We start from the raw sequence: 8,449 nt of genomic DNA on the forward strand, positions 1-8,449 counted from the left end.
ATAGAGCATTCAGCTATACGCTACCCCCTCAAACCCAATTGCATGGAGTGGTGGTGGGACGAAAACCATCGAGGCTTGTGGTGCAAATTTCATTTTGTACTGGTGTAAATGCATGGGAGTGTTGAGTGTAAATAGGTTGAGTTCCCACCACTATGAAGGTTCTAAGAGGGTTATTTGTTTGGGACTTTGGGAGTGAGGAAGAAGGCAAGATAATGTGAATACCATTTTATATGTGAGAGATTGAGATAAGATCAAGGTTTTAAATATTGATACAGGGTGTATCGGCTTGTATGGATGCTTTTTCTTATGTTTTATGTATTTATTTATTTATTCAAAACCGGTTTAGAGGGGTCAGTTGGCTGTCCTCTGAACCATGGCCTGACCCGATACAAATCCTGTAGGGGCATATCAGAAAGACCCCAATATGTACGTATTGACTGATACTGGCCAATACGTAATAATATTTTGAACCTTGGGTAAGATGGTAAGATGGGGGGTGCAAATTTTGCATTCAGGTAAAAGTACAAATCATCCCCTCGGGTTTTCACAAGTGGCTTGCTCCCATTTTTAAGTAGAATTCAAATCACTAAAAATTTTGAGAGTGATTAACTCTACTTTCAATTAGGAGGTTTCAAGTTTAGCCATGTGTCAAACCATTCTTTCAAAAGCGAGGGTAGTTAAATAAAAAACAACTAAATAACCGTTTCCCATCTATATAAAAATAAACTTAATTTAACCTCTTAAGTTAAATAATAAAAAATGGGTGTTAAACAAAAATGATAAACATACATGAGTTAAAAAATATATATCAGAATTATCCTCTACTTAGTATGGGGTCATGCCTAGTTTACAAACAAATGAATGTAAAACTGGACTGGTTGCAAAATTTGTATCTAGTCCAGATTTACACTGCAAACAAACAGAACCTAACAGTTTATTAGTCGAGCTCATTTTGGCTTTTGGTGGTGTTTGACAATTGAGTGCTTCCTTGGGAGGGCATTCACACCAAGGCTTTTGGCTTTTCAAGGTGGAGCTCATCCTAAAAGCCTATAAGCAACGTTTGGTAAAATCATTCAGACAATCCAATTTGATCATTGTACAGTCATTTAAAGGGCTCTCCCTACCCTCGGGCAAGTTTTAGTTTCTTCAAAACAGATGAAACCAAAGCATCTGAACCAAATTTGTTGATGAAAGAATGTAAAAAATTTTAAGTACAAAAGCAGTTTTTTGCTGAATGCCATTTAAAAGCAGCTTAATTCTGGTATGTTATAATTTTTTAAAGAGTAAAATAATCACCTAAATACCCATGCATTATCATTTACAAATAAGTGGTGAGACACCGAATCATTGTATTGGGGTGTTTTTAATTTTAGAATAGAATCACTTTTACATTTGGGCCCTGAAAGTTATTTATCCATGTTCTTTTATTTTTTTAATAAATAAGATAATGACCATTTTAGTCATAAAAAGCCATTGTTAATTAAAACGGAAAATTTTATCCATCCAAATGTCGATAATTTTTCTCACTTTGAGTAATGGGTGTCACTTACCCGATACCAAAGACAAACAAATTTTCTTTAAATCCTATACAAATCTAAAAAAGAAACATAAATATCTTGATAAATGAGAACTAAAATCCCATTGACGAACCTCCCCTATCAAAATCCATAAAATGGACAAGCCTTTATGATTTTACATTACCAATTCCCATGCGTACGCCATTGCTATACCCACCAACTTTATTCACTTTCTGAAAAAGTCATAAAGAAAGCAAACAGGAGAAGGAATCAATTCTATTTCATATAAAATATGTAGCAAGCATATGCCAGATTGTTGGAAGTGAATTTTAGCATTTGGTCGTGTGGGACTAAAGTAGCCAAGAAATTGCAAGGTTATATAGGGGGTGAGCATTATTCGGTTAAATCCGAAATATCAAATTGAAAATTTTGGCTTCAGTTTTCAGAATTAGAAATTCAATTAATCGAAAAAATCGAATTAACTAAAATTTATTATATAATATGTAATATATAATATATAATATATAACATTTAAAATTTATTATAAAATTTATATAATATATAAAATTTATTATATATAATATATATTAAATTCAGTTTTTAATAAAAAATCAAACCGAAAATTTTGGTTTCAGTTATTTCGGTTTTCTTGTAATTCAGTTTTAGTTTGGTTTTCATTTTTTTATTTCTATTTATTCGATTTAATTTTTAATCTAATAAACCGAATACTCACCCCTAATCTGGCGTCTTACATTTAACCAACCATATGTCAGATTTCCCGAAAGGAGGAGACATTAGGTCAATAGGTCATTGTAGCTCTCACTATCCTCTCAAATCAATAGTGTACTAGTTTGTGGGACTCCTTCCAAGAGGATCAAGACATATCCTTTGACTTACCACGTGTAAATAATCCCTTGAATCTGGATTTCTTATAAATGGATCGTGTGCTTTCATTTGAATTGGGCTCCCAAGGATCATCATGGCTTCTCCCAATCACTCTATTCAATTTTATAATCTATATCCATGGTTAAATTATGAGTACTTAAATCATTTTTTACTACTTTGTCCCATATTTCTTTCCATTTATCCTTTTTTTCAACTCACCTTTCCATCTATCCTTAACCCTTTTAATTTGCAACACATTATTTATTAGGAAAATTCCCGATTAGTACTCTATACTTTGTGTCTAGTGCCACTTTGGTCCCCAAACTTTAAAATGTTACAATTTAGTACCCAAACTTTCAAAACATACCCATCTAGTACCTGCTGTTAAGTGGCATTTGAAAAGACACAAATGCCCTTTGAATGTCATAATTTTCTTTATTAACCACCAAACATTGACAAAAAAATGAACAGCCTCAAATCCTTTTCTCTTCTATTCAAAAAAGTTGGGATCATTAGGGGTTACGCCTTAGTGGGCATTTTAGTGACTCCAATTTTCTTGAATAGAAGAGACAAGGATTTGGGGCTGTTCATTTTTTGCCAAGGTTTGGATGATTGATAAAAAAAATTAGATAACAGTAGACCTATTCATGGGCTGGGCCAGGCCGGGCTTTTAGTGTTCATGAACAGAAAAATAACAGGTCCGAGCCCTAGCCCGAGCCCGGCCCGACCTAAAAAGCCCAAAGCCCGACCTAATAAAAGAAAATCAAAATTTTCCCTATTCAAATAGACATTATCTATTTGAATGAACAATAGGGTTTTTACTTAAATGAACAATGAGCCTACAAGTGAATCAACAACCTTCTCAAATCAAAAAAATTTATTCAAATGGACATCACATAGGGTTTTTACTTAGGTTTAACTATAGGTCGGGCTGGGTTAACTTAGGTTTAACGATAAGTCGGGCGGGGCCGGGCTCGAGCCGTGCTATTTTGGCAAAGCCCGAGCCCAACTCGAATTTTATGTGGATCGGGCTTTTTAGCCCAAGGTTAAACCCGTGGGCCGAAAAGCCTCTTCAAGCCCGTTCAGAGATTGGGTCAGGCCGAGCCCATTCGTCAGGCCACCCTGCCCATAAACAGGTCTAGATAACACTCGAAGGACATTATCTTATCAAATGACACTTAACAAATAGTGACGGCTGATTATATTAAATTAACACGTTTTAAAAGCTTGGATTCTGGATTGTCATCAACATGATAATTTTCCCATATTTATTCTCATAGATGGTTTCTATGCAGTTGACCCCAAGGATCAATGTGGTAATTAATGAAGATGGTAAATTTGCTTGAATTGACATATTTGCAACTACCTTGCTTCTGAATTCTAATGCAAAGGGATTAAGGGAGTTGCTTCTGAATTATGATACAAAGGGAGTATTATGTGGGCCCACAACTCACCACATTGAAATTTGTCTCTACTTGGGACATTTTAGCACAAGAAGATGATTTAAGTCAACATCATAGGCATGTGGGCCCAAATTCACCACATGGAGATAGTGCGGTCAATTTGGTCGGGTCTGGCCAGTTCTAATTAGACCCTGTTCCGAAGATCCGAACTGATAAATAAATGTGCATAAATAGTTCTGAATTATACCTAGGAGTATTGGGTCCGATCCGATAACACCAGGTTATAATTGAGGCACCTACTCATTTGTCAAATTGAAACATAGGAAACATTGAAACACCATATAAAGTAAAATTATTATAAATTTATCATGAAAATAATAAGTATTAAAGATGTTTTGGTAATATGCCAATTCCCAACCTTTTCCTTCAAACCAGGTGCAGTCGAATAAAAAAAAAAAAAGAAAAACAATAAGTATACTCCACTCCATCTTAGAATTCTGAATTTTATTGTAGATCTACAACAATTCAAGATTTTAGATACCTCCACCTAAATATCAATATCCACCCGTGTATTGACATCCAGGGGCCGAACCAAGGGTGACCTAGGGGAGCCATGGCACCCCCCTATGGTCCAGAATTCTCCACTTGGAATAGAGTTTTCCATGTAAAATTCCCTCTTCCCAAACTCTCCACCCCAATGGTTCGCCCCCCCTATGGGTCCACCCGTACTTATTCCCTCTCTCCCCCATTCCACTTTAGATTTTGGCCCCCTTACAAAAAAATTTCTGACTCCGCCCCTATTGACATCAATTAATTCCGATATGGCGAGTTAACACCTATGCCAACTGTACAGTAGAACTAAGATTTATAAGGTGGACTAAATAGTAAAACCCCCCAAAATAACACAGATACAGCCCAAGGACAATTTGGGTCTTTCACCAAACGTTACTTTTAAGCTGTCCGGATAGGGACTGACCTTATAAAGTCAAAAGCTACCATGATAAAGATTTCCCAAACGGGCACTAAAAGTATGTCACAATATCATGTTGATTTTATATAAGAAGTGGGCCGTAACAAATGTTTTTTCATAATATCTGCTTTGGGATTTGTGGGAGATGGAAGTAAGAATACTGGTTAAAGTTTAGGAAATTTACACTGCATTTGCATTTGGTCAAACAAACTTTTGAGCCGAGCCCGTTCTAATTTTAATAAATTCTCAATCGGAGCCTAAGTATGTATTTGGCAAGGATGCTGCAGATACATCAATGTGTGGGTTGGAAGCACTGTTTTATGAGAAAATTTTCTTATTTTTTGTTTGGAAACGTTATTGTCAGGTATGATGTTTCCTAGAACAACAACAATGTTTTCTGTTTGGTACTAATGTTCCAAGAAACGTTTTCAGCATTGATACTTATCATCCAGTGCCACATCATGTCCCTATAGGCAGCAATGAGCTGCACCTCCAGGAAACACAAAACTCGGTGTTGCTCCAAGTCACGCCTTCTTGATTTCTAAGGCGTGGTTTGGAGCACCATTTTTTATGGAAAAACGAATTCAAACAAATAGGCATTTCCTAGAGCACTATTTTTTTCAATGTAACGCTAATGTATTACCATTTTCTGGAGCAATGACATCGATGCCAAACAGACACTTAAGTTGCTCGATTATTAAAGTTATGCCAATTTATACCAATTGGATCCAATATGTCCATTATGTAAAGCCATTTTGCTTTAAATAAAGCCTTGGATGGATATTCCCCTTTAAGGCCCTGGGGCTCCACGACATCCACGCGGTTTTCCATCAAAAAGTCATGGAATGTAGTGGGACCAGATTTTGTTAATTTCATTCGGTACTTGTGGTAAAATCTAGAAAAAATCACCATGCAATTTTGTTAGCTAGGAAGAATGGAGCTAGGCCTGTAATGGTATTCAAAAATCCGAATTTGAATCTGAAATTCAACACAACCGAATCAAATTCGGATAATTCGAATTGGATATTTGGTCGAATTTGAATATTAATTTCTTACCGATTAAATTACCGGATCGAATTCAGATATGCATTGATCCGATCCGATAATTATCTAAACCAATATATAAATAAATAAATAAATAAATAAATATAATACTATTGTACATTAATGTAATAAATAAAATCTCTTAGGGGTAAATGAGGAAATCTGTTCCTCAAACCCCTAATCAGCCAGCCCTAAACCCTAAATCACTCGACATTTTCTTCTCAGCCCAAGTTTTTTTCTCTCTTTCATCTCCTTGCAAACCCTAACCCTAATCCTCCCTTTGCCGCTCGCCATCGTCGTCGCCCAAGCAACCACATTGGCCACACTAGAATCTCGATGATCGAGTATCAGTCATCGGCCACCGCCCCTCATCCTCTGCCTCTCCTCAGTTCTCTCCTGTATCTCATCTTATCATCTTCTCCTTTATCTCGTCTCTTTAAAATCTCGATCCATTATCGTAGCCGCTTGAGCAACCACCATCACTAATAGGCAACAACAACGTCAGTGATAGCAGTCGAGTGACAATAGTTTCGACGGCAACCACCATCACCAATGACAACCATTATCTTCTCTATCTCTCCACCACCACACTGCCATCGTTAGTGGTAGTAGTCTCGATGGCAAGCACCATCGTTGACGACATCCAACATCTTCTATATCTCTCCTTCGTTGTTGCCGCACTGCCATCACCGCTCACCAGCCACCACTGCCATCGGTCGAATTCAAATCGAATCGAACATTCGATTTGATAATCGAAATCGAATTCAAACTCAAAGATTTGATATCCATCGGATATCGAATCGAATTCGAATATTAGTGTTCATAATCGGTTTTGAATTCGAATCTAGCCTGATTTAGTTCGAATTCAATCCGTTTACAGGCCTAAATGGAGCTGAATGTGTGCTTGACTTTAGACACACAGGGTTTAACATTATTGCAAAAATAATTGCCCATAGACCTTGAGCCATCCTTTTCGTTATTAATTAGCCCCTATTAAAATGCATTTGTTCCTAGATGTGAAATTCTTTATAGTAGAAGTTGTACATACATTACGAAAAAAGAAGGACAGGGGTAGAGTGTAGATATCTTATTTTTGTGTCCTTCAGTCTTTCTGTAGTACTTTGAAATTCAAGCATGCTTCAGCTAATTTCTCTACTATAGATATGTAGAGCCCAAAATTCCAAATCTGATGACACCAAGATCACCCAAATCTAGCACTGTTTACCCCTTCATCTTAAGGTCCAACGTTAGAACTAATTTCGATCGTCTAATTAGGATCATTTTGATCCTAAACCTCATCTCATATCAAATCAGAAATCTAACACATAAGTACATAGAGTTCAAAATTTATAATCTAATGACACCAAGATCAATCAAATCCAACGCCGTCTATCCCATTCATCTCAAGACGCAAAGCTAAAACTGCTTTCGATCATCTGATCAGGATCATTTTGATCTTGAACCATATCTCATATGAAATAAAAAAAAAATACAACCCTATAAATGCACAGAGCTCAAAATTCCGATTCTAACTATACTAAAATCATCTAATTCCAAGATTGAGTCTAACTATACCAAGATCATCTAATCCACCAAGATCAATAAAAAAAAAAAAAGCTTGAAATGCTCTTGATGACAAGAATAGTGCAGCAGAAAACCAATCATACAAATGCTCCCACACCATTTTTTGGGCTACATAACCAATGCCATTGGTCCTCCAAAATGAACCAAAATTCATCCTAAAGCCATGCGGTCTCCTAAGGAATAAATTATGTTCAAAGAATACATAAAAGGTTGGCTGTTGAAGTCGAAGATGTTGGTAGAATGTCTGAAGTAAGGTGATTTTTTTTTTTCATGTCATTATCCATCCCCAAGGTGTGCCTTCTCCCCCTTTTATTTTCTTTAATTTGTCAAATAATCACTCTCTCTAGATCTTATGAATGATGATTTCTGGTGCTTTTTACTTTCTTAGGCAATTTTTGCTCTCTTATAAAATAGTTTAGTAAGATTGTCCAATCGTTAAACATGGCATAGTTAAATCTCTTAGTTTCTATTTTATCATTTTGTTCATATGTTTTTTTTTTCTCATTCTATCATTTTATAGTTGCATGAATCAATTTTTAACTTTTTCTTTGTCTTTTTGTTGTTCATCAATTTTCAAGTTCCATCCGTTTGATAATCGGTCTATGCATTCATTTTTTTAGTCTTTTAATCCAATTAAGAACACTTGCACATTCACCATTATACTTGGCAACTACATTGTATCATCCTAGCATCTACCTAATAATGTGATAGCATTCAAGATGTTTTAACTAAAACACCATTTCACCATTTTCTGTTTTAGATTTTAGTGTATTACCTTTCATGCATACAATCCACGATAATAAGATCGAGTTATAAAGTTTCAAGTATCATTAATAGGCTTACTTGTTTGGCTAAACTCTTCTTTTTGTAATGTTTTTTTTTTGTTCATTTATAAAAAAAAAAATGTAAGATTTAAATAGAGGGAATTGTCCAACTAGCCAACACTGCATTTTTTGTTTTGTTTTTTCCTTTCAATTAATTTCTCTAGTTAAGAATACACCTATTTTGTAGGTTAATAATCAGTCCTACCTAGTATTAGTTAGCAT

Source organism: Nelumbo lutea, chromosome 3 (assembly GCF_056320005.1).
Source record: "Nelumbo lutea isolate HS-2025 chromosome 3, American lotus-T2T, whole genome shotgun sequence".
Classification (NCBI taxonomy): Eukaryota; Viridiplantae; Streptophyta; class Magnoliopsida; order Proteales; family Nelumbonaceae; genus Nelumbo; species Nelumbo lutea.